Source organism: Erythrolamprus reginae, chromosome 2, assembly GCF_031021105.1.
Source record: "Erythrolamprus reginae isolate rEryReg1 chromosome 2, rEryReg1.hap1, whole genome shotgun sequence".
Taxonomy (NCBI): Eukaryota; Metazoa; Chordata; class Lepidosauria; order Squamata; family Dipsadidae; genus Erythrolamprus; species Erythrolamprus reginae.
In genome coordinates, this window is record NC_091951.1 from 11,327,027 (window position 1) to 11,354,703 (window position 27,677).

The window sequence follows — 27,677 nt, forward strand, 5'->3', positions numbered from 1 at the left end:
TATAGTGTTGTGCCTCTCTAGGAAGCAATCCTATTTCGTCGGGTCTCAGAGGTTTGGCGAGGGCGGGAACGACTTGCAGCTGCTCTTCTCAGTCTCAGAAGCCCTGAGGGAGCGAAGCTCGCGCTTTTGCTGCCCCTGAAACCGAGAGAGGGGCGGGGCGAGTACGTGGGGGAGGGTCCGCCGGCCCGTACCGAACGGAGGGAGCTTCCCCTGGTTCTGCCTGTGCTGAAGCCGGAGATTGAATGGAGGCCCGGGGATCATCGAGGGAGGGAGCAGCAGCGGCCCTTCAGGCGGGGAGCGGCTGCGGCGGGGATCTCGACGGAGGAATAGGCAGCCAGAGCGGTCTCCCCGAGGGGCTCCGCAGCTCCGAGGCTGAGCGCTGGCGCTTCCGCAGCTGCGACTCCCTGGAGGCCGAGGGGCCCCGGGCGCTTTGCAGCCGCCTGTACCGGCTGTGCCGAGGGTGGCTGCGGCCCGAGCGGAGCAGCAAAGCCGAGATGCTGGACCTGGTGGTGCTGGAGCAGCTGCTGGCCCTGCTGCCCCCGGAACTGTCGGGCTGGCTGAGGGAGTGCGGGGCGGAGAACTGCGCCCAGGCGGTGGCCCTGGCCGAAGGCTGCCTGCTCGACCCTTCAGCCGCCCAGGATCTTCAGAAGGGGTGGCAGGTGAGGGGCTTTCATCCTCTTCTTTGCTTCATCTGTCTGTTCCTTACAGATAATCGCAAGCCAAAAACATCAGACTGCAAGTCTTGAGATGGTATGTAGAAGGGACTAATTTCGTGGGACGGCATTGGCACATTCTATTTTCCCGCAGCCATAATAAAAATATGTATTTTAATTCTCAGTCGAGGTGGAGACGGAGAAATGTCATAAAAAAACCTTCTTAGAATTTCAGAGTTTTTTCCAGTTTTTTTCACGAATTCTGACCATAGGAAACATACATCAGCGGCAATGATCCCTCTAATTTTTTTTCCGGTGTGGGCGGAAACGTATAGTGTCTGAGTGACAGTCGCTTTGGGACTGGGCGGCATAGAAGTATAAATAAATAAATAAGAAAAAAATTTCCCTTTTTTAATTAAAATAAATTAATAATAAAACAAAACCAAAATCTATTACTATTATTACTATCTTCTCTTTTTCCATCCCTGTCTCCTCCCCCCTTGTGTGTGTGTGAACTCTTGAACCATTTCCAATAACAGGTGAGCTATTGGAAATGGTTCAAGAGTTCACACGCACACACAAACGGCTGGGGTTTTTTCTTCTTCCTTATTATTTGGGTGCTTTTTACCATATGCTTTAAATCAAGAGTCATTTCTCTCTCTCTCCCCCCCTCTTGCTCTCTCTCTCTTTTTCTCACTTGCTATCTCCCTCTCTATCTCTCTCCCCCTCTTGCTCTCTCTCTCTCTTGTTTTCTTTCTCTCTTTCTATTGCTTTCTTTCTCTCTCACTCTTTCTATCTCTCTTGCTTTCTTTCTCTTCTCTCTCTTGCTATCTCTCTCCCCCCTTTCTCCCTCTCTCTCTGTCAGCGAGGGGGCTGCGAGAGCGCTTTCTCCGAGCGCTTCGGGAACGCCTGCCCTGCCTCTACTGCAGCCTCCTTGCTGAAAGTCCGGGACGAAAGCACTCCCAGTGAAGGGGCTGCAAGAGGGGCGGGGTGGGCATTCCCGAAGCGAACGGAGAAAGCCGTCTCTCGCAGCCCCCTGGCTGGGAGCGCTTTCATCCTGAGATGCCACAGCCGCCACTGCCGTGAGAGAAGTTGCGGCCCAAGGCAGGAGGCGGAGGAGGAGCAGAGGGGGCGGATCGGGCGGGCGGGAGGCAGGGGCGAGAGGCCAGGGGCGCAAGGGAGCTGGAGGTACCGTGGGGAGGCAGGGGCGGCCACGGCTCCCTTTCCTCCTACTGCCAGCACCTCCCTGCCACCCCCCCGCGGGCTGGCAGGGGGATGGGGAGCGCGCGCCCGTGGAAAAGGGTGCGAGGGGGGTATTTTGGGGGGGGGGCGCACGCGCGCAGCTTACAGGGAACACTAATCACAGGTTCCAGATAGAAGAGACAAGAAGCACAACTAAGAATATTAGCTCACAGGTAATATTAATGTGGTAATACGACATTTATATTACCTGTGAGCTAATATTCTTAGCCGTGCTTCTTGTCTCTTCTATCTGGAAGCGCTGATAAATGTTTCCTATGGTCAGAATTCCTAAACCAGGGTCTCAGACTGAATCCAAGAAGTCTCTGCTATCTAGTAATGTCTATTGCCCAAAATTTCACCACCCACAAAAACATGTTTCTAAATCTCAGTTGGATCATCCACGTTCTCTAGTCCTTTTAGAAATTTTGATCAGTACCATTAGCTTTGAATGGAAAGTCTTAAATGAATTCCCTTTCTCATGAAGAGGACTTGTTAACCACAATGATGTTGGACATTTTTATTTGTCCCAAAGCTGCTTTTGCAAGAGACAACTTTTCTTTCTAGTTTTTCTTTGAAGACATTTCACTTCTCAAAGAAGCTCCTTCAGCTCTTCAGAGAAAGTTATTGGATGAGAAGTGAAACATCTTCAAAGAAAAACCAAAAAGACCAGTTGTCTCTTGAAAAAGTACCTTAGGGACAACCATAAACTGGATCGCTTAGAGTCTAAATAGAAACTTGTATTTCTTCCCTTAGATAATATTTTTTGGAAGAAGCAGAAAATGTGGATTATTTTCACACAGGTATTTAAAACAGTTCTAAATTACTACAAAGAATGAACAGAGGGTAGTAAAGATTATGAAATAAAAGATGACAATTGTGTTTCGGTGGACGAAATAGGTTGCATATTTCAAAATCTATGTATTATGAACACAGAAACCTTTCCCACCTGTCCTCAAGATTTTTGAATGTAGTCCATATTATCATTCTAAAAAGCATTAGTATTCAGTAATGTTTTACAAAATCGCAGTTTGAATATAGTTATCCATTTTTTACATTGCTTAGTTTCAGTAAAATTAGTAGAGATGCAGATCCCAAGCTTATATGCTTTTCCAAATAGCTGAACAGCCTCTCAGCATCATCATTACAACATTCTGACCAAATCTGAATACAATATTCCAAGTGTATTCCAAATTTGCCTAATCTAATGGTTTTTCCTGCCTAAGTGTCAAACCTTCTTCCTTTTGCCTACATTAAATTTTGATTTCTCGATAGGGCTTGTTCAAGTCTGACAAGACTATTTTGTATCTTGACCTTATCTTCTGGGGAGTGGGCTATTCCTGCCAGATTAATGTCATCTACAAATTTGATAAGTTCCCCACTGTAGAATTTTCACTGCAGACAGTTCAAAGCAGACTTTCCATTGTGCATAGGATAGAGTTTGGGGGGGGAAAGGTCCATAAAGAAAAAAAACAAATCTTGCAGAGAGAAACAACAAAGTATAATTTTTTTTCATATTCCTTTAGAAAGAATGAAGTATCCCAATTGTTTTATTTGGGGTACGTTTCCAAAATCTACTTCTAAACTTCCGGATTGGTGTTCTGATGGATGGAATAGATGTAAATACATTCGGAAAGAAGGAAAGGCCAAAATAATCAAGTAAAGGGGAGAAGATAAATAAGCACCTGCTGTTTCGAAGGAAAATAGGAAAGAAAAAAGAAACAGCTCACAAAAGTGGCAGGGGTTTATTCAGAAATAACAGCAACCCACAGAGTAGGAATTCTCAAGTTCTCTCATTTTGATTTGAATTGGAAAAATACACGTGGAGAGGAAAAACCTAAGTCCAGCAAACTAACATGGTTAAAGTCATTTGAAAGTGGATCATTGATCAGGCTTTTTTTTTTAAACTGCAGGAGCCATTCATAGATATTTCAGCAGAGCACCAGGGAAGAGGAGATACATCCAATGGTTCTGAAGAGCTTCTTTTCAGGAGGATCCAATTGGGACCACCTTGCCAGGTTAGTATAGATTTCTTCTAAAATGTTTTAAAAACTCCATTCATAAGCTGGTTTGAAAACCAAATTTGGTCTGTAAATTTGAACCTGGTATCCCCATAGAATGACCCAGTGTTCCTTACTGATTCAACTTTGAAGATAGTTCTAGGAATACAAACAAGTGACAATTCACAAAAGTCTTGTGTTAGGAAATGTAACTTATATGTTGGAACAGTTTAATCTTTAGTCTTTGAAAAGATTTGGGGAAAGCAATTAAAAAATTAAAGCTATGGAATGAAACAATACCAATTGAACAATATTTAGTAATTTGGCAGCTGCAGTGTGCTTCAGCTGCCAAAAAAGCCAACGCAGTTCTAGGCTAATAGACGGAGAGATAGAATCAAGATCATGTGAAGTTAATACCACTTTATAATGCCTTGGTTAAGACATCTTTTGAATACTGCATCTGGTTTTGGTCGGCACAATGTAAAAAAGATGTTAAGGCTTTAGAAAGAGTGCAGAGCAGAGCAACAAAGATGATTAGGGGACTGGAGGCTAAAACAAAGAATGGCTGCTAGAATTCAGTATGCCTAGCTTGATGAAAAGAAAGGACTAGCGGTAACATGATAAAAGTGTTCTAATATCTCAGGGGGTGCCACAAAGAAGAGGGAGTCAAGCTATTCTCCAAAGCACCTGAGGGCAGGTCAAAAACCAATGGGTGGAAACTAATCAAGGAGAGAAACAACCTGGAATTAAGGAGAACTTTTCTGACAGCCAGAACAATTAATCAGTGGAACAACTTGTCTCCAGAAGTTGTAAATGCTTCAACACTGGAATTTTTCAGAAGATAACCATTTGTCTGAAATGGTGTAGGATTTTCTGCGCAAGCAGGGATTTGGACTAGAAGACCTCCAATGTCCCTTCCAACTCTGTTCTATTCTATCTTATCCCATCCTATCCTACCCTATAGATTGCTTCAGTGATAGTCCAGTACATCCATTTAAAAATAAAGGGTGGACAAATTTGTCATATAAAAACCTGTTCTGTCCCAGCGACAAGCTCCCCATGATACAGGCCCATACACAATTGTGACAGCTGTCAGCCCGGATAGTTTCAAGACAGGATTAGATAGATTCATGGATGCCAAGTGTATCGGTGGTTATTGAAACAAATGTCCAAGTGCCGCCTCTATGTTGGTTGAGGCAGGCAGGAGTCCCTTGAGTACCATTTGTTGGGGGTCAAGGGAAACGGAGAGTGTTGCCTTCTCTTTCTGCTCAAGATCCCCATATACAATTGGTGAGCCACTGTGGGACACAGAATGCTGGATTCGATGTGCTTTGGCTCGATTCAGCATGGCTCTTCTTATGTTCTTAAGTACAAGATTGAAGCGTGTAATTCTATTATTTTAGGAGCAGGAAGATTTGCTTTTAGAAATTCAGCAACATAGCAAGAAATAAGTCTGTTTGATGCCAGCTGCTAAATACAGTCCAAAACAGAAAACCGAATCTCACAGATATTTCCTTTGATCACACAGCTCTCATTAACTGACTCACTCTGAGTTGTTAGGAAGCCCAGAGATAACGATCCGAATTCCCCAGTTCGTAATGAATCATTGAAATAATAATATACCAAGAGAGAAATCCGAGCGGCAGGGATGGGGACATCCCCGAACGGTGGGAACGCTGCTCCAGTAGTGGAAATGAAGCTGCGTGCGCAGCTCCATTACCGTCGGGCGTGCTCACACAACCAGCGCTATTCCGGTAAAAATCATCAGGTTTTTCGCTTCCGCACAGGTTCTGAGAGGTTCTGGAGAACTGGTAGGAGAAATTTTGAGTAGTTCAGAGAACCAATAGCGGAAATTTTAAGCAGTTCACAGAACTGGCAAATACCACCTTTCGCTGGCTCCAGAGTGGGGTGGGAATGAAGATTTTGAAATATCCTTTGGATGTCAGCACTGCGGGGATTCAGCAATTCCCCCCGCAAGAGCGAAAGGAATGCCAAGACAGCACGGCTTTTGACCACGCCTTCTGCTTCCCACCATTAAGGACTATGTGCACCTGCAGGATGTATGTATCTTTGCTAGAAGAAAATGTCCATTTGGTCTCCTGCAAAGCTCTCTTTTCTCTTTTGGATTTAAGAAAGAAAATATAAGAGAGTTCTGTCATACGATGATTTTTTTTTTGTTTCTAGGCATCTGATCCCTTTGAGGAGGTGGCTGTGAACTTCACAAAGGAAGAGTGGGCACTGCTGGATTCTAGCCAGAAGGCCTTGTGCAGGGAAGTCATGCTGGAAGTTGCTATGAATATGGCCGCTGTGGGTAAGGATCCTCTTTGCTGTGGATTCTGTTGATTAGGAAAGATGTTTTAAGTGGGAATTATACATGTAGTAGTGAGAACTCTAATGACTATCACCTGTAAAACCTTTCCTAATCTCAGAAAAAGCAGCATCACAATATATATTATGTAGTTAATATCCACTGAACATCCACATTTGTAGAAGTACCATACACATCCCTTTGGTTCCCTTTAACTGCCACAACCTCCATATCATAAACCAGCTGACCACTTCATGGGCAATTTTGTCCAAGGTTCTCATCACAGCCACTTTTCTAGAAAACAATTAGGGCCTTGGCCGAAATGCTCACTATAGCATTATGAAAGGCCTTAGATAGAAATGCCTCAGCAGATTGGTCTAACAACACAAAGCCTCAATAGGGCCGAGGGCTGAAAAATCTCTTGGATATCATTAAGAGTATTTGTCAGGCCAAAGTCATCATGTAGATTCAGAGGCTTTGGCCTGCCACAGTTGTTTAGCATTAGGGGCCTTTAGAGGAGTAGCAAGTGAGAGGGAAAGTTACTAGACACAACAAATTCCTTTCTTCGAGACAAGGACATCTTTTGTTCTGCATCAACTGAAAAAAGAGGAAGTTGGTGTATCCCTGCCCCGGATTGGGTCTCGTGATGGACTTGTGAGTGTGGGGATGTAGGATGAACCTTAATCTGGGTGGGAACTGGGAAGACATTAGTATAAAATTGTATGTCAGCACCCCAGATAGCATCTGAGAAATAAATCAAGTTCCAGTCCAATTCTTTTCACTCAAGGTTCGATTTATTAAGAAAGCCATGCTGGTCACGCCATCTTCATTCCAATACTAACGTCTTCCCAGTTCCCACCCAGGTTAATGAAAGCATGCAGCCCTCCCCCGGTGGGTCGACCTCTAGGGAGGCACAGCATGCCACGATTGCCACATCAGAATGAAATGACAGAAAGTTTTCTCGATGAGACGACCTCTGTTAAATCAGGATTGCTCCTTTTATTGTATTTTACTCCTCCTGACACGTGGTACAGAATAACCAATTCGCGAACGCCACATACATTAAGCCATCCTCCAACTACTATTCACTCTTGCACCATATAAGGCAAGCTTCTCATGACTTCCCTATAGATAATTAACAGAAGCTCCATTCTTTGCCTTTTTCCTGGTTTGGAATGAGAGTGAAGCATATATTTCCTTATATGGAAGTTAGCTATAGATTTTCTTCATATTGCATACCAAGTTAAATGCTTTCCCCTGTAGTCATAGATTCTGCAGGATGCTTAATCAGCCTGGACTTTGCTGCCTTTCCATAGAGGAAGAATTAAGGTTTTATACAGTACCCATTAGGCTTAAAACATCACTCTCCAGTAATATTTTATTCCAAATTTCAGTGCCCATAAACCTATAATTACAACAGGTTAAGGTTCATCCTACATCCCCATACCCGCAACTACATCACGAGACCCAATCCGGGGCAGGGATACACCAACTTCCTCTTTTCTTCAATTGATGCAGAATAAAAGATGACCTTGGCTTGAAGAAAGGAAACTTTCCCACTCACTCACTACCCCTCCCAAGGCCCCTAATGCTAAGCTACTATGGCAGGCCAAATCCTCTAAACCCACACAATGGCTTCGGCCTGACAGTATCATTGATAAGAATTTCAACACTACATTTCCTACTTTGACTAATTGGTGATACCAAACCTGATATTTAAATGGGCATACTTTTGACTGGGAAATACTCCTCTTCCTTTTAAATCCTAATGATAATTTCTGGGTTTTCCCCCCCAACCAGGTGATGGTGATACAGTGGAGAATGAGAATTACAAGCATCCAGGGATGTTTGAAGTGCAAATGGCAGTGTCCTCAAAGAACCATTCCTTCTCTTTACCTAAAATACAGGATAGGAAATATGAACCACAAAGTTTTGTAAACTATGATAAAGATTTAAGTCTAAAGAAAAAAATGAAAATATGCATGAAGTGCGGAAAGAGCTTCAGTAGAAAATGTAATCATTGCAATCAAAGGATCCCCGTTGGTGAGAGTTCATACAAATGCATAGAGTGTGGAAAATCCTTTACTACAAACTATAATCTGACTCGCCATCAGAGGACCCACACTGGGGAGAGACCATATAAATGCACGGAGTGCGGAAAAAGATTTCTTTGGAACACAGAACTTATTCGTCATAAGAGGACCCACACTGGGGAGAGACCTTATAAATGCATGGAATGCGGAAAATGCTTTGCTCAAAAAGGATATCTCACTGATCATGAAAGAATCCACACAGGGGAGAGGCCGTATAAATGCACAAAGTGTGGAAGCGACTTCCGTACAAGGTGTAATCTGACTCAACATCAGAGGATACACACAAGAGAAAAACCGTATAATTGCCAGGTATCTGCAAAGACAGTCTCGGAGAGTACTGATATTACTTCCCATCACAAGATCCACGCAGGGGACACACCCTATAAATGCTTGGAATGTGGAAAGAGATTTCTTCATAAAGGGAAATTTAATTCTCATAAACGGATCCATAAAGGAGAGAGACCATATCAATGCATGGAGTGTGGAAAAAGCTTTTGTCACAACTCAGAACTTATTAGCCATAAGAGGACCCACACTGGAGAAAGACCTTATAAATGCATGGAATGCGGAAAGTGCTTCACTCAAAAAGAATATCTTTCTGATCATGAAAGGATCCACACAGGGGAGAGGCCATATAAATGCACAAAGTGTGGAAGCGACTTTCATACAAGGCGTAATCTGATTTACCATCAGTGGATCCACACAAATGAAAAAACAAATAGTTGTTTGGAGCTTGGAAAAACTGTCAGTGAGAGTAGTGACATTACTGGCCCTCAAAGGATTGACACAGAGGAAGGACCATATAAATGCCTGGAGTGTGAAAAGAGTTTTATTGACGAATGGCGCCTTACTTTCCACCTAAGGATGCACATGGCGGAAAGACCGTATAAATGCATAGAGTGTGGAAAAAGCTTTTGTCACAACTCAGAACTTATTCGTCATAAGAGAACCCACACTGGGGAGAGACCGTATAAATGCACAGAGTGTGGGAAAAGCTTTTATCAGAACTCAGAACTTATTCGTCATAAGAGAACCCACACTGGGGAAAGACCATATAAATGCATACAGTGTGGAAAAGCGTTTACTCAGAAAAGTACTCTTATTAATCATGAGAGAATCCATACAGGGGAGAAACCATTTCAGTGTACAGAATGTGGAAAGTGTTTTGCTCGGAAAGGACACCTTAAATTGCATGTCAATATCCACAGGGCTGAGATCATATAAATGCTTGGATTATGGGGGGGAAAATTATTCATGATGAAATAATGCACACCGGGGAAAGACCATATAAATGCACGGAGCTTGGGAAAAGTTTTAACTGGAGCAAAGATCTTATTTGCCATAAAAGGACACACACTGGAGGCGACCATTCAAGTGCATGGAATGCGAAAAGCAATTTATTCAGAAAAATTATCTTCTTAATCATGGAGGGGGGGGGGCATACATAAATGTACAGAATGTGGAAAAAGTTTTGAGAGCAACTTCTCATGAAAGGATCCACAGAGAATGGAGACCATATAAATGCATGTAGTATGGAGTAATGATAATACATTTACTCCTGTAAGGATCCACTCTAGGGTGAGGGGAAGGACCGTATATTGTATGGTGTTTAGGTGTAATTTTATTGGCAAAGAACATCGTACTCATCAGAGTATTCACTTATAGAGGAAACCTAAATGGACAAAATATGTACAAATCTATATCAAAGCATGAGTAAAAAGATTAACAAGAACATGAAGTATCCTGTTGACTACAGTATTGCTTTAAACAGCCTGTTTGCCACTTTCTCACCGGTTGCACCTTCTACACTTTGCTGACTGTGGTGTTGAGAGGAGGGGGAGCGCAGTGGGCTTTTCCCCACTTTTGGTTTGAAGGGTTGTAATAACTAGATGTTCTGAAAACGTTTCAAATATTACCTGAACGAACCACACATAAACTGCTATCTGTCTAATGTCTTGCGGTTATCTATACTGTAGTCTTAATCTGTATTCTCCAATATTCTAGACTCTCATATATCTTTCTATTTCAATTTCTCTCTGTTAATCAATTCAATGTGATGTACTTACTTTTATTTAATTAATTAGATCAATGTTAATTTTTTGTATTACTTATAATCAGTATTTAATTAAAAAGAAAAAACCTTTATGAGTAGACACTTATTTATATAAACACTTATTTATCCAATCACTTATTTATCTAAACACTTAAATATATTGCTGTTATAAATATGAATGTAATTTATATAATATCAAAGTACAAAGTACAAATCCATTCATTTCATAGAAGAGCTAATTTTAAATATGCCCTTAAATTTAAAGCACTCAATTTATAAATAACTATTGTGATCAGAAAGTCAGCAAATAGTAGAAATTAATTTTAAATAAGTATCAAGAAAATATAATTTAAGCAAGTTTGCATTAACTATTTACCACTCTATTATTTTCAATATTCCCCTTATCTCTGCCTACTCAATTTATTCTGTGTGTTTTCAAAATCATTTCAATCTATTTTCAATACAGTGGTACCTCATGATACGAACCCTTCGTGATACGAACATTTTGAGATACGAACCCAGGGTTCGGAAATTTTTTGCCTCTTCTTCGGAACTTATTTCAACTTAAGAACCCACCGCAGATTGCAAAATGGCGCTCCGCTGGGCGCCGCCGCCCGGCTGTCACCTTTTGAAACAGCCGGGGGATTCTCGGCGTTCTCCTGAAACCGAACTTTTGCTGAACTTTTCTGGTTCGGGAGGCCGCCGAAAAGCACCGCCGCCCGCCTGTCACCTTCTGAAACTGCCGGGGGGCTTCTCGGCGTTCTCCCGAATGCCGAACCCAGAAGTTTGGCAAAAGTTCGGGTTCGGTTCCGGAGGCCGCCGAGAAGCACCCGGCTGTTTCAGATTACAGCTGGGCGGTGCTGCCCAGTGGAGCACTTTTTACAATCGGCGGCAGTGTTTTCGGCCGATCTGGAGGCTGAAACGGAGGTGGGGAATCCTAATAGGTAATTCCATGGGCGGAGCTTTGACGTCACGAAGACGTCCTTCCTGGTCAACCGAAACGTGGCCTCCAGGAAGGACGTCTTCGTGACGTCAAAGCTCCGCCCATGGAATTCCCTATTGGGATTCCCCATCTCCGTTTCAGCCTCCAGATCGGCCGAAAACACCACCGCCGATTGCAAAAACGGTGCTCCGCCGGGCGGCGCCACCTAACTGTAACCTGAAACAGCCGGGCACTTCTCGGCGGCCTCCTGAACCCTAACCTGAACTTTTGCCGAACTTCTGGGTTCCTGAACGCCGAGAAGCCCCCCGCCTGTTTCAAAAGGTGACAGGCGGGCGGCAGCGCTTCTCAGTGGCCTCCCGAACCCGAAAAGTTCGGCAAAAGTTTGGGTTCGGGAGAACGCCGAGAAGCCTCCCCGGCTGTTTTAAAAGGTGGCAGCCGGGTGGCGGCGCCCAGCGGAGCGCCATTTTGCAATTTTCCCCCCCTTGCACGCATTAATCACTTTTACATTGTTTCCTATTGGAGATATGCAGTGGGTCTTGCAGGGGTGGCCCCCAGTTGCACCCTCTGTAGCTTTTGCCCCATTTCTTCGTTGTAAAGATGAGCTTTCCATCATCCAGGGTTGCCTTCTGCGAGGGTGTAGAGTTTACATTCCTCAACCTTTAAGGGCCAAGTTATTATTTCTCTTGCATAAAGGGCACCCGGGGGTGGTTCGCATGAAAGCCCTGGCGAGGGGCTACGTTTGGTGGCCTGGCCTCGACCGCGACGTGGAGACCCAGGTAGCTCAGTGTTAAACTGATCAAGGAGATATCCAACCTAGAAATCAGGAGAAATTTTCTGACCTTGCCAACAATCAAGTAAGGGAACAGCTTGCCTTCGGAAGTTGTGGGAGCTTCATCATTGGAAGCTTTTAAGACAGTGTTTCCCAACCTTGGCAACTTGAAGCTATCTGGACTTCCATTCCCAGAAGTTGAAGTCCAAATAGCTTCAAGTTTTAAGAAGAGAATGGACAGCCATTTGTCATAAATGGTGTAGGGTCTCCTGCTTGGGCAAGAATTGGACTAGAATATACAAGGTCCCTGCCACAATCCATTCAAAGGGGCTTTGCTCTACTCCAGCCCTGCTTTACCACCTCCGGGCCTATTCCCTACACCTGCACATCCCCCCCCCCCCACTCCACTAACAAATTCTCCGCCACCACAGAATTTCGGCCGACTTTCGAGCGTCTACAAACAGGGCATGCGCAGAAGAGCTTTGCCAGGTCGGATGTTGAATGGAGGAGAGGAGAAACTAGTTGCTTTATTAGACGCTCTAGTCAAGAGCAATAAATCATGAAGAATCACAGCGTTGTGCCTCTCTAGGAAGCAATCGTATTTCACCGAGTCTCTGGGAGGCCTGGCTACCGCGGGAAGTGTTGGCGGGACCGAATTGCAGCTGTCTTCTCCACCTCAGAATCCCTGAGGGAGCGGAGCCCGCGCTTTTCCTCCCCCTGAAAACGGGAAAGGGGCGGGGCTAGTGCGTGGGGGAGGATCCGTCGTAACCGAACGCGGCCTCGGAGGGAGTTTCACCTGTTTCAGCCTGTGCTGAAGCCGGAGACCGAATGGAAGCCCGAGAGTCACCAGGGAAGGGAGCAACAGCGGCCCTTCAGGCGGGGAGCGACGGAGAGTCCGGCGAGGGAAGCGGCCTTCCCGAGGGGCTCCGCATTTCCGAGGCTGAGCGCTGGCGTTTCCGCAGCTGCGGCTCCCGAGAGGCCGAGGGGCCTCGGGCGCTTTGCAGCCGCCTATACCGACTGTGCCAGGAATGGCTGCGGCCCAAGCGGAGCAGCAAAGCGGAGATGCTGGACCGGGTGGTGCTGGAGCAGCTGCTGGCCCTGCTGCCCCCGGAGCTGTCGGGCTGGCTGAGGGAGTGTGGGGCGGAGAGCTGCGCCCAGGCGGTGGCCCTGGCCGAAGGTTTCCTCCTCGGCCCTTCAGCCGCCTCGCAGCCCGGAAAGGGGCGGCAGGTGAGACAAATAACACCACGGGAAGCCGATGTATTTCGCAGACATTGTAAGAAATCTCAGCGATGAAGAAATTGTCATAGGAAATTTTTCAGCAATTCCGAATATTTGGCAATTTATTGCATCTTGAGCCAAATGCTTCTGTTTCACAGTGGTAAAAATTTCGTAGGGTAATTTTAACCCACCCACCCACCTGCCAAAAATACATAGGATGCTGATATATGTAGCGGACTTTGTAGGAAATCAAGGACATGAAGAAGAGATTAGGGCAAATATCTGATTAGGCATCGTGACAGAAATGGCTGCAGTTGAGGCATCCTGCTAAAATCTTTACCTTTTTTTTCACTGAGTGATAATCTTGGAAGAAAATCCCATTTGCTTATTTCACTAAACAGATCTCAGGATGAAAGAGATCCCAGATTATGGTCAGATTAGGAGGAATGTTGCACAATATTACATCTGTTGTTTCCCATTGATCTTTGTCTAGACCAGTGTTTCCCATCCTTGGCAACTTGAAGATATTTTGGGGAATTCTGGGAGTTGAAGTCCAGATATCTTCAAGTTGCCAAGGTTGGGAAACACTGGTCTAGACTAGAGCTTATTCTGATTTGTGTTTCTGACTTGCAGAAGGCAGAATGTGTGAAGAGTGGATGAGATTTTCTTCCCTCACATTTCGATAGAAAGTCGCTGGTTCAGCTCTTCCTTTCTGTATATTCAAAATTATCTTAAAAGATTTGTAACTATAAGTTAAACTTGATTGGGAATTTAAGGTGGGAAAGAATGAAGCACTAAAATTTCCTTTTAATGACAATAATGTTTTCAAGGAGTATATTTTACTCCCAAAAGCACCCCTATGTTCATTTCAAAATCTTTCCCTGAACTGCCAGACTGGTGTGGTCCTGCACTGTAAGATGTACAGAGAAGCTTTCATAAAAAGAAAGGAGAGAATAGAATAGAATAGAATTTTATTGGCCAAGTGGACACACAAGGAATTTGTCTTGGTGCACATGCTCACAGCGTACATAAAATAAAATGTACATTTGTCAAGAATCATGTGGTACGACACTTAATGATTGTCATAGGGGTCAAATAAGCAATGAAGAAGCAATATTAATAAAAATCTTAGGATATAAGCAACAAGTTACAGTCATACAGTCAACATGGGAGGAAATGGGTGATAGGAATGATGAGAAAAACTAGTAGAATAGAAGTGCAGATTTAGCAGAAAGTCTGACAGTGTTGAGGGAATTATTTGTTTAGTAGAGTGATGGCGTTCGGAAAAAAACTGTTCTTGTGTCTAGTTGTCTTGGTGTGCAGTGCTCTGTAGCGACGTTTTGAGGGTAGGAGTTGAAACAGTTTGTGTCCAGGATGTGAGGGGTCAGTAAATATTTTCCCCGCCCTCTTTTTGACTCGTGCAGTATACAGGTCCTCAATGGAAGGCAGGTTGGCAGCAATTGCTTTTTCTGCAGTTCTGATTATCCTCTGAAGTCTGTGTCGGTCCTGTTGGGTTGCAGCACCAAACCAGACAGTTATAGAGGTGCAGATGACAGACTCAATGATTCCTCTGTAGAACTGTATCAGCAGCTCCTTGGGTAGTTTGAGCTTCCTGAGCTGGCGCAGAAAGAACATTCTTTGTTGTGCTTTTTTGATGATGTTTTTGATTTTAGTGACCGTTTTAGGTCTTGAGATATGATAGAACCTAGAAATTTGAAGGTCTCTACTGTTGATACTGTGTTGTCTAGTATTGTGAGGGGTGGAAGGGTTTCTCCTAAAGTCTACCACCATTTCTACGGTTTTGAGTGTGTTCAGTTCTAGATTATTCTGGTCACACCACAAGGATAGTTGTTCAACTTCCCATCTGTATGTGGATTCATCATTGTCTCGAATGAGTCCGATCACTGTTGTATCATCTGCAAACTTCAGTAGTTTAATAGATGGATCCTATCCCTCAATAAACATCCCCAAATCTAAAAGAAAATACTCCTGAAAAAGAAAATAGAACAGTACATCCACAAACAGGAAAAGGACACAGCTGTCAAATGAAGACGATTGAAACTAAGACTCAGTTCCTGATCAGAATAAAAAAACCAAAAAAGAAGCAATGAAGTGTTTCATATAAGTGACTGGCATTTATAAAAAAATAACAGCCACCCACAGAACATGAGTTCCCAAGTTCTCTAACTTTGACAGGTTGGGGAAGTATAAGTACACAGGGTAAATGTAAGGCAAGGAAATTAACACCTTTATCATCAACTGAAAGTGGATGAAATACCAGGCTGTTCTTTCAGTTGCAGGAGCCATTTGTGGGTGAGATCTCAGCGGAGCTTCAGGGAAGAAGGGATCCACCCAGTCCTTCTAAAGAGGTTGTTTTGTCAAGGATCCAAGTAGGGCCAACTTGCCAGGTAAGTAGGTTTCTGTGAGAAATTTAAACTTTTGTTTATGAGTTACTTCAAAAACCAAATGCTGAGTCCATGTGCATTTGAACCTGGTCTCCCCATATATTCAGTGAGTCACTGATTCAACCTTCAGACCTGTTCTGTGGATGCATAGGAAGGACAATTCAGAAATGTTGTATTAAGAAACTAGCTGATAACCTGATGTTGCCCGGGTATTTATAGACTTGGGAGCGTTTGTCTGACAGGAAGCCATTGGGAGGGGCCTTTCTTCTTCCTACTCCCATGCCCATCATCTCTGCCCTCTCCCTTCCCCCTCCCACGCACTCCTCTTTCATCGGTCTATGATCCTGACATTTCCCCCCAATCTATCAGGTGCTTCCTCATTGGTCCACTAGAGCAGTGATTTTCAACCTTTTTTGAGCCGCGGCACATTTTTTACATTTACAAAATCCTGGGGCACACCACCAACCAAAATGACACAAATTAAATAAATAAATAAATACATACAGTGGTCCCTCGACTTGCGCGTTCTCGATTAGCGCGAAACGCTGCAACGCGGTTTTTCAAAAAATATTATTTAAAAAATAAAATATTAAAATATTATTTAAAAAAAATTTTTTTTTTAAAAAAAAATTTTTTTTTATTCTGTTCCCTGAATGGAGACCGCCGGCCGCTCAATCGGGCCGGCAGGGAACAGAATGGAGCCTTCCGCGGCGGGGCTGGTAAGGGGGGGAGCCGAGGGGGGAGCCGAGCCCAGCCCCGTGGCATTCGCTTTCCTCCCGCCGGCAGCCGACTGATCGTGGGCTCCTTCGCAACCTCGGAGAGCTTCCTGGTTTTCGTGAGCTTTCATGCCCCGGAAGCTCTCCGAGGTTGCGAAGGAGCCCACAATCAGTCTCGGCTGCGGGTGGGAGGAAGGCGAATCCCCCGTGGGCTCCGTTACATTTTCCGCTGCCAGCCAGGCCATGCTGGCGGCAGCGGAACAATCGCTGGGTGGAAGGCGTGCTCGGCTCTGCCGCTCCAGCCGCTTTCGGCCGAGCCTCCCCGGCCAAGCAGCCAGGGAAGTCGAGCCAGGCGTGGCGGCGGCAGCGCTGCTTCTCCGGTCGCCCGGTCCTCTCCTGCCTCCTGCGCCGATGTTCCCCGCTGCGACGGAAGGCAGTCGCTTGGCTAGGGAGGCTCGGCCGAAAGCGGCTGGAGCGGCAGAGCCGAGCACGCCTTCCACCCAGGGAGTCCTGCCCTTTCATTCCCGCCGACCACAGGGGCGAGGGGTGGGGATGAAGGGGCAGGACTTCCCGGGCGGAAGGCGTGCTCGGCTCTGCCGCTCCAGCCGCTTTCGGCCGAGCCTCCCTAGCCAAGCGACTGCCTTCCGTCGCAGCGGGGAACATCGGCGCAGGCCGCCGCCACGCCTGGCTCGACTTCCCTGGCTGCTCGGCCGAAAGGGGCTGGAGCGGCAGAGCCGAGCATGCCTTCCGCCCGGGAAGTCCTGCCCCTTCATCCCCACCCCTCGCCCCTGTGGCCGGCTCATCCAGGGGGGCGTGTGTGGACTGGCAAGCGGCAAGCGGGAAGACCAAGGGAAGGTTCCTTCAGCCGCCCAACACCTGATCCGCTCCGCAGCGCGGCAGCAGCGAGGAGCCGAAGATGGGGTTTCCCCTTTGCCTTTACCCCATCTTCGGCTCCTCGCTGTTTCCGCGCTGCGGAGCAGATCAGCTGTTGGGCGGCTGAAGGAATCTTCCCTTGGTCTTCCCCGCCGCCCACACGCAAACTCCACCATCTGCGCATGTGCGGCCATGAAAAAAAATGGCGCACATGCGCAGAAGGTTTTTTACTTCCGCATCCAGTATAACGCGGAAATCGGTTAGCGCGGGAGGTCTTGGAACGTAACCCCCGCGCTAATCGAGAGATCACTGTACATACATACATACATACATACATACATACATACATACATACATACATACATAACCCCCTCGTATATACAATCCCATGTAACATCCCCTTATAAATACAGTCAATCATCAATCATCCCTACTCAAATTTATACAGTATCTCATTTCTGGGTACTTCTCCTGTCTTTCCCCCTTTTCTCTCTCATGTTTGTCATTTCTCTCCCTTCCTCCCTTTTTCCCTCATTCCTTTTCCCTCTCACTTCTCCTCTTTTTCCATCCCTGTCTCTCTCCCCCCCTTATGTGTGTGTGTGTATACACACTGGAACCATTTCCAAAACCAGTTGAGGGCTGGGGTTTTTTCTCTTTTATTCTTTTCAAAAAGAGGTGTGGGCTGGGGGGCATTTCTTATTATTTGGGTGCTTTTTACCATATGCTTCAAGAATCACCCCTCTCTCTCTCTTTTGTTTCTCTCTCCTCTCATTCTCTGCCTCAATCATTTCTCCTTTTTTCTCCCCTTTTTGTTCTCATTTCTCTCTCTCCTTTCCTCTCCCTATCTGTCTCTCTTGCTTTCTCTCTCTCTTGCTATCTCTTTTTCTCTTATTTTCTCTCTCTCTCTCTCTTGTTCTCTCTTATTTTCTTTCTCTCTCTCTTGTTCTTTCTCTCTCTCTCTTTCTCTCTCCCTCCCTCTTTCTCTTTCTCACTTTCTCTCTTGTTTTCTCTCTCTCTCTTGCTTTCTCTCTCTCTCTTGTTTTCTTTCTCACACTCTTTCTCTCTCTTGTTCTCTCTCTTGCTATTTCTTTCTCTCCCCCCTTTCTCTCTCTCTCTTTCTCACTTTCTCTCTATCTTGCTGTCTGTTGCTGTCACTCACTCTCGTTCTCTCTCCGTTCTTCTCAGCGGAGGCCAGCGAAGGTGATATTCAATGTCGGGAGCGCGCGGGCGGTTGCGCGTGCTCCCTACCCCCCTGCTTGCCGCTCGGAATATTCAAAATAAGAAAAGCCTTCACCGGCGAAGGTTTTTCTTATTTTGAATATTCCGAGCGGCTAGCAGGGGGGTAGGGAGCGCACGCAACTGCCCGCGCGCTCCCGACATTGAATATTACCTTCGCTGGCCTCCGCTGAGAACGGAGAGAGAACGAGAGTTGGGCCATTTTTTGTCTCCTGCGTTCCGGGTGCGGGAGGAGCCACGCCGAAAGGCAGGAGACAGCGGAGGAGGAGAGGGGGCGGGCGGGGGGCAGTGCCGAAAGGCCGAGGGGGCCGGAGGCACCGTGGGGAGGCAGGGGCGGCCGCGGCTCCCTTCCCTTCTGCTGCCGGCGCCTCCCTGCCCCCCCCCCCCCGCGCGCTGGCAGGGAGATGAGGAGCGCGCTTTCGGGGAAGCGACGGTGCTTTGGGGAAGCGACGAGAAGCCATGGGCGCGAGGGGGCCGACTTTCAAAGCAACCTTTGCCGGCCTCCCGTGGGAGGGTGCCAATAGCGGCGGCGGCGGCGGGGGGCAATAGCGGGGGGGGCGAACCGCCTCGCGGCACACCTGACCATGTCTCGCGGCACACTAGTGTGCCGCGGCACACCGGTTGAAAAACACTGCACTAGAGGGCGAACATCACAGCTGCAAAGGAACTGACATCACAAACAATTTCCTGTCTAGGACGCCACACTTGCTCTCCTTAACAGACCAGGCATTCCAGAGATATGCTGGAACATACACACACACACACACACCAGGGGCTCCCCCTCCCCAGTATTTTTTTTTCAGAGGGTAAGTCATCTGTGTACCAAGTTTGGTTGAAATTGCTGGAGGCATTCCAGAGTTATGCTGGAATACACACACATCACTAGGGGTGGTTCCTCCCAGTTGGGACCAGTTTGACTGAACTGGTAGCGACCCGCCGGTCTATGGCCACCATCTTTATATATATATATATATATATCTACGGAGAGGGGCGGCATACAAATTTAATAATAATAATAATTATTATTATTATTATTATTATTATTATTATTATTATTATTATATATTTTTTTTTTATGTCGGATCACCCTGGTTTATTGAAGGAACGTCACAGCTCCTTTTTGCCTCTAGGCCCAACCCAGGGTCATTACAAGGCAGTTAATTTATTCATAGCCGACAACTATATTCTGTATGTATCACATCTTTTTTTTGAAATTTTAAAATTAAGGGAGACTAGGATGGCACCATTTCGGCCTTGTTCTGGCCTCATCAGCTAGCCACACCCTTACTGGGATTTGAACCCTAACCCATATATATATATATATATATATATATATATATATATATATATATATAATTTTGCCTTTTGAGCATGCACAGAAGGCTAGTTTCGTCACTTTACATGCGGTCACCATCTTTTTTTTTGGCTTTGGGGTTGGGTTTTTTTTGAGGGGAATTGTTACTGCACATGCTCAAGCGCCCATGCGGTCTGGGAGGGAGCGAACTATCAGTGAGGTAAATGGAACCCACCCCTATGAAGGTGCCTTATCCCTACAGTATTAGTTTCCACATGGTAAGTTATCTGTGTACCAAGTTTGGTTGAAATTGCTTGTTCTATCCGAGAGTTATGCCGGAACATAGATAAATACATACAGCATTTATAGAGAAGAAAAGAAGATGTAATTGATATGTTAGAATATTTTTCAAAAGACTTTGAACAAGTTTTAAAAATAAAGGCCATTAAGTGAAACAATAACAATTGTAAAAAAAATGTTCCAGAAATAGTCTAGCACAGTGTTTCCCAACCTTGGGAACTTGAAGATATTTGGACTTCAACTCCCAGAATTCCCCAGCCAGCATTCGCTAGCTGGGGAATTCTGGGAGTTGAAGTCCAAATATCTTACAAGTTCCCAAGGTTGGAAAACACTGGTCTAGCATATCCACTTTAAAAAGATTCATATGAAGGATAGTTGCCTGTGTAAATACCCCTAAGTCAACACTAACTGGTTGCAACAATAAGACTGTTGGTCAAATGATCTGAGATTTCCAGGTTCATTTCCAACATTTTGAAATTACCCATGTAAGAAATTCCTAGTAAGTTTGTCCTGTTTTCTAAGAAATGTTATTTTGCTGAGCCAAGGAGGTGAGGGCAGGGGATTCCTCTCCCCAAAACTTTCTTGTTGAGTTATTCCAGGCCAGTGTGTGTATGTGTATTCCATAAATTACTACAACTTGGATCCATCTAAGACTAAGGCATGTTTTCTGCCTTTACAACAGGCTTCCCAGCCCTTTGTGGACCTGCAGAACCTATGCCTGTCCTACTGGAAATATGCAATTGGTCTCTTGTAAAGTTCTGCTTTCTCTTTTGGAAGTAAGAAAAAAGCATAAAAAAGAATTGTCTGCTGGAGAAGATTTCCTTTTTCTTTCTAGGACTCTGATCCCTTCGAGGATGTGGCTGTGGACTTTACAGAAGAAGAGTGGGCAATGCTGGATTCTGGCCAGAAGACCTTATGCAGGGAAGTAATGCTGGAGCTTTTCAGGAATATGGCTGCCCTGTGTAAGGATCCTCTTTATTCTGAGTCCCATTCATTGGGGAAGGGGTTTTATGTGGGAGATAAACAAAGACACTATGGCTGCATAGCTAGAGGTATAACAAGCAGGAAGAGGGAGATTGTGATCCCCTTATATAGAGCGCTGGTGAGACCACATTTTTAATACTGTGTTCAGTTCTGGAGACCTCACCTACAAAAAGATATTGATACAATTGAACGAGTCCAAAGCCGGGCTACAAGAATGGTGGAAGGTCTTAAGCACAAAACATATCAGGAAAGACTTAATGAACTCAATCTGTATAGTCTGGAGGACAGAAGGAAAAGGGGGGACATGATCGAAACATTTAAATATGTTAAAGGGTTAAATAAGGTCCAGGAGGGAAGTGTTTTTAATAGGAAAGTGAATACAAGAACAAGGAGACACAATCTGAAGTTAGTTGGGGGAAAGATCAAAAGCAACGTGAGAAAATATTATTTTACTGAAAGAATAGTAGATCCTTGGAACAAACTTCCAGCAGATGTGATTGGTAAATCCACAGTAACTGAATGTAAACATGCCTGGGATAAACATATATCCATCCTAAGATAAAATACAGGAAATAGTATACGGGCAGACTAGATGGACCATGAGGTCTTTTTCTGCTGTCAGTCTTCTATGTTTCTATGTTTCTATGACACCTGCATTCAATTACTTAAGATGCTCAAAACTCTATCTGAACTCCACCTGGCACCACCTTTCTAACGTTTCCTAATTTCAGGAAAGCCAGGGTCAGAATGTTTACTGTGTATCTAATATCCAGTGGAGGAGCCATGGCCGCAAAGAGCCTCATGCATGTATCTTTGATTCCCTTCAATCCAGCAGGTTCTGGAGAATTAGTAGCAGAAATTTTGGATTTCACCACTGCTTCAACTGCTGGGGCCCCCATGTAACACAAACAGCAATAGCATTTAGACTTCTATACAGTGTTCCCTCGATTTTCACGGGGGGGGGTGCATTCCGAGACCGCCCGCAAAAGTCGAATTTCCGCGAAGTAGAGATGCGGAAGTAAATACACTTTTTTTTGGCTATAAACAGTATCCCCGAGTCTACGGAAAGGGACGGCATACAAATCTAACAAATAAATAAATCCCAAGCCTTCCCATAACACTTTAAACCCCTAAATTACAATTTCCCATTCCCTTAGCAACCATTTAGATTATTACTCACCATGTTTATTTATTAAAGTTTATTTTTAAAAATGTTTTTTAAAGACAGACGAAAGTTTGGCAATGACATATGACGTCATCGGGCGGGAAAAACCATGGTATAGGGGGGGAAACCGCAAAGTATTTTTTAATTAATATTTTTGAAAAACCGTGGTATAGACCAGTGATTTTCAACCTTTTTTGAGCCGCGGCACATTTTTTACATTTACAAAACCATGGGGCACATTGGGGGGGGGGGGGGGCGGCTAAAAAAATATTGGACAAAAAAATTCTCTCTCTTCCTCCCTTTCACTCTATTTCTCTCTCCCTCTTTCTCTCCCTTCCTCTTTTTTCTCTCTCTTCATCCCTCTTTCTTTCTCTCTTCCTTCTTTCCTCTTTTTTGCTCTCTTTCTCTCTCCCTCCCTCCCTCCCTCTATGTCTTTCTCCCACCTTCCCTCCCTCTCTTTCTCTCTCTCTCTCTCTTGCTTTCTTTCTTTCTCTCTCTTACTCTCTCTTGCTTTCTCTCTCTCTTGCTTTCTCTCTCTTGCTTGCTTTCTCTCTTGTTTGCTTTCTCCTCTCTCTTTCTTTCTCTCTCTCTCTCTTGTTTGCTTTCTCTGAGCTTCGCGGCACACCTGACCATGTCTCGCGGCACACTAGTGTGCCACGGCACACTGGTTGAAAAACACTGGTATAGACGTTCCATAAAGTTCGAACCCACAAAAATCAAGGGAACACTGTACTGCTTCATAGTGCTTTTACAGCCCACTCTAAGCGGTTTAGAGAATCGGCCTATTGCCTCTAACAGTCTAAGTCCTCATTTTACCCACCTTGGAAGGATGGAAGGCTGAGTCAACCTTGAGCAGGTGATGAGATTTGACCTGATGAACTACAGCTAGCAGTTAGCTGAAGTCGCCTGCAGTGCTTCACTCTAACCACTGCCCCATGCTGGCTCTTATCAACCATGGCACGTCTTGGGCAATTTTGTTCCAGGTTGTCACCATAGCCACTCTTCTAGAATGAAAGGCCTTGGCAGAAAATACCATGGTCTCTCAACACCATGGAATTCCGTTGTTAGATTGAGATTTCAACAGGAAAATCTTAATCTGGCTCAGGGCTGTAAAATTCCTTGGATACCGTTACAGTCACCTGGATAATAATTTCCTAGCTTGACACATAGCTGGTGCCAAACCAGATGATCAGATGGACATAGTTTTTTTATTTGGGGAGACAACCTCCCCCTTGCCATCATTGTAAGTCCTAATTTTTATTTTTTATTTTTTTCCAAACAGGTGATGGCCCGGTCAGTGAGAAAGAAAAACACCTGAGGTTACTGACATTGCAAAGAGCAGTGTCTGCAAAGAGTAATTCCTTTCCTTCTACTTTATCTAAAATACTGAATATAAAATACAAACCACATACTTTTGCAAAATATGAGAGGGGTTTCCGTCTGAGTAAAAAGAAGACACTATGCGTTCAATGTGGAAAGAGCTTCAGTACAAAAAGTAATCATTGCCATTGGAGGATCCACACATGTGAGGGGCCATATAAATGTCCAGAATATGGAAAAAGGTTTTGTCAGAAAACAGAGATTATTTGTCATAAAAAGATCCATACAGGAGAGAGTCCATATAAATTCATGGAGTATGGAAAGAGGTTTATTGACAATTCCCACCTTACTTTCCACCAAAGGATACACACAGGGGAAAAATTGTATAAATGCATGGAGTGTGGAAAAAGCTTCCATTGGAACTCAGAATTTATTCGTCACAAGCAGATCCACACTGGGGAGAGACCATACAAATGCGTAGTGTGTGGAAAGTACTTTATTCAGAAAAGACATCTTATTGTTCATGAAAGGATCCACACTGGGGAGAAACCATACAACTGCATGAATTGTGCAAAGCAGTTTACACAGAAAGGTCATCTCATATATCATGAAAGAATCCATACAGGTGAGAAACCATATAAATGCACAGAGTGTGGAAAAAGCTTTGTTCAAAGAGCACAACTTAATGCTCATAAAAGGATCCACATGGGGGAGAGACTATTTAAATGCTTGGAGTGTGGAAAAAGCTTTACTTGGAGCAGAGGTCTAATTCTTCACGAAAGAACCCACACTGGAGAGAGACCGTATAAATGCACAGAGTGTGGAAAAAGTTTTGCTCAAACAGCATATCTTAATGCTCATAAAAGGATTCACACAGGGGAGAGACCTTATAAATGCCTGGAATGTGGAAAGAGTTTTATTGACAGCGGTGACCTTACTCGACATCAGATGATCCATACAGCAGACAAGCCGTATAAATGCATGGAGTGTGGAAAGAGCTTTATTGACAAGGGGCGCCTGACTATCCACCAAAGAATTCACACGGGGGAAAGACCATATAAGTGCATAGAGTGTGGAAAAAGCTTTTGTCGGAATGCAGAATTTATTCATCATAAGAGGGTCCACACTGGGGAGAGACCATATAAATGCACGGAGTGTGGAAAAAGGTTTGCTTGGAAAGGGCATCTTAATACTCACAAAAGGATCCACACAGGGGAGAGACCATATAAATGCTTAGAATGTGGTAAGACTTTTGTTCGGAAAGGATGTCTCTCTGGTCATCAAAGAATGCACACAGGGGAGAAACCATATAAATGCACAGTGTGTGGAAAGATGTTTGCTAGGTCAGGACACCTTTATTCTCATAAAAGGACACACACGGGGGAAAGACCATATAAATGCTTGGAGTGTGGAAAGAGCTTTAACTGGAACAGAGATCTTATTCGTCATGAAAGAATCCACACTGGGGAGAGACCATACAGGTGCATGGAGTGTGGAAAGCAGTTTACTCAGAAAAGTGGCCTTATTAATCACGAGAGAATCCATACAGGCGAGAGACCATATAAATGTACAGAATGTGGGAAAAGCTTTACTCAAAGAGGACCACTTAATTCTCATAAAAAGATTCACATGGGGAAGAGACCATATAAATGTGTGTAGTGTGTAGACAGTTTTAACAATACATTACTCATGAAAGAATGAACACATGAAAATAATAATAATAATAATTTATTGGATTTGTATGCCGCCCCTCTCCGTAGAATCCATGGTGTGGAAATAATTTTACTGGGAAAGAGCATCTTATGAAAGGATCCATTCAGGGAGGATGCCTAAATGAACAAAGTGGAAAGGCCTCCAGTAGAAACTCTTTTTTGGCACAACATTAGATGAGCCGGGGTGGCGCAGCAGGAAGAGTGCTGTACTGCAAGCCGCTGAAGCTGACTGTAGATCTGTAGGTCAGCGGTTCAAATCTCATCACCGGCTCAAGGTTGACTCAGCCTTCCATCCTTCCGAGGTGGGTGAAATGAGGACCCGGATTGTGGGGACAATATGCTGGCTCTGTTAAAAAGTGCTATTGCTAACGTTGTAAGCCACCCTGAGTCTAAGGAGAAGGGCGGCATAAAAATCAAATAAATAAATAAATAAACCCACAAGGGAGAAATCGTGTAAATGTAAGTAATGTAGAAACAGTTTTACTCTGGAAGAACACCATAATTGTCACAAAAGAATGCCCATAAAAGAAACCATAAGAATACACGGAAGGCATTTCAGAATAAAGCTGGGGTGGCGCAGCAGGTAAAGTGCTGTACTGCAGGCCGCTGAAGTTGACTTGTAGATCTGAAGGTCAGAGGTTCAAATCTCATCACCGGCTCAAGGTTGACTCAGCCTTCCATCCTTCCGAGGTGGGTAAAATGACCCGGATTGTGGGGGCAAGCTCTGTTAAAAAAGTGCTATTGCTAACATGTTGTAAGCCGCCCTGAGTCTAAGGAGAAGGGCAACATAAAAATCAAATAAATAAATAAATAAGCAAGTTAGCTTTCTGGTCCCAAGTACAGCCAGTGTTCCCTTTCCTAGTTTGAGCTACATTTTCCTTCTCCCTGTGGAAAGAGGGATGCAAAACAGGAATTAAGCCCTTCAGTTTTCTCCCTGTTGCCTATCACCATCTTACTATCTTTTTCAATTGGAGGACAAATGGCTTCCTTGACTTCCCTCTTAATTTACCTAAAGACGCTATATCAGGGGTGTCACGTCCATGGCCCAGATGTGTCAGGTGCTGGCCTTGCCCCTTCCCAGTTGAGCGAAGTGTAGGGGAAACGTGACACAGCTGTTTGACACCCTGTTCTGTGTAAAACAAATTGTATAAAAAGTTCTCAAGTTCAGAAAGCTGCAAAGCTCAATCTGCAGAATTGTTTTAATTTACAAAATCTAGTGCTCATTTTCTTTTCATTCCTCTTAAGGTTTAGCTAAACCTATTTGTTAGAGCAGTGTTTTTCAACCAGTGTGCCGCAGCACACTAGTGTGCCGCGGAACATGGTCAGGTGTGCCGCGAGAGGGGAGAGAGAAAGAGAAAGAAAGCAAGAGAGAGAGAAAGAGAGAGAAAGAAAGCAAGAGAGAGAGTGTGAGAGATAAAGAGAAAGAAAGCAAGAGGGAGAGGAAGCAAGAGAGAAAGAGGGAGAGAGAAAGCAAGAGAGAAAGAAAGAGAGAAGGAGAGGAAGGGAGAGAGAGAAATGAGGAAAAGGGAGAAAAAAATGAGAAAATGACTGAGGCAGAGAATGAAAGGAAAGAGAAACAAAAGAGAGAGAGAAGTGACTCTTGATTTAAAGCATATTATAAAAAGCACCCAAAGAATAAGAGGGGAAAACCCCCAGCCCTCACCTGGTTTTGGAAATGGTTCAAGAGTGTGTATACACACGCACACACACACACACACAAGGGGGAGATAATATGTATAATATGTATTGTCTTAGAGTGTCATTTTGTGTCATTTTGGTTGGTGGTGTGCCCAGGATTTTGTAAATTTAAAAAATGTGCTGTGGCTCAAAAAAGGTTGAAAATCACTGTGTTAGAGGAGTGAGTTTCGTGTCAGAAAGGTAGCCTGTTTTTGAGCAGTACACAAAACAATTATTTCTCACCACTTGAGCTTCCCAACATATTTTGGGGAGGAAACTCATAGACTTGGAAACTTATTAAGAAACTTATTAATAAGATTCCCTCCCTCCCTTTTTTTCAGTAAGGTTAAAGACTTTGAAAGAATACAATAAATTTTGTAAATAAAAATGGTGACAGTTCACAAAGATTACTATGGACAAATAGTGATACACATTCTTTCCATAGCAAGGAAGATAAAGCAGGAATGGTTAAATTGATTATTTTATTCAAAGAGGGAAAACGTTCTTATTTGGATATCACTTCTGGAATTTGTGCATGTGAAGAAAAAATATAAAATTTTGACCTTGACTTTCTTAACTAAAAATATTTGTTATAGGAATGGCTACTTATATATTAATGCATAAAATCAAAAAGTTGAGCTTGGAACGTGTTTTTCTTGTATTGTGCTAAGAAGAGTTGGAAGTCAATGCCTCCTTTTTTTTCTTTTTCCCTTTTGCCT

At 44.3% G+C, this 27,677-nt stretch overlaps 1 pseudogene; it reads left to right on the forward strand.

The window, feature by feature from the left end:
- On the forward strand, nt 1-27,557 carry LOC139159140 (zinc finger protein 721-like; annotated as a pseudogene).
- The last annotated feature ends 120 nt before the right edge of the window (nt 27,558-27,677 follow it).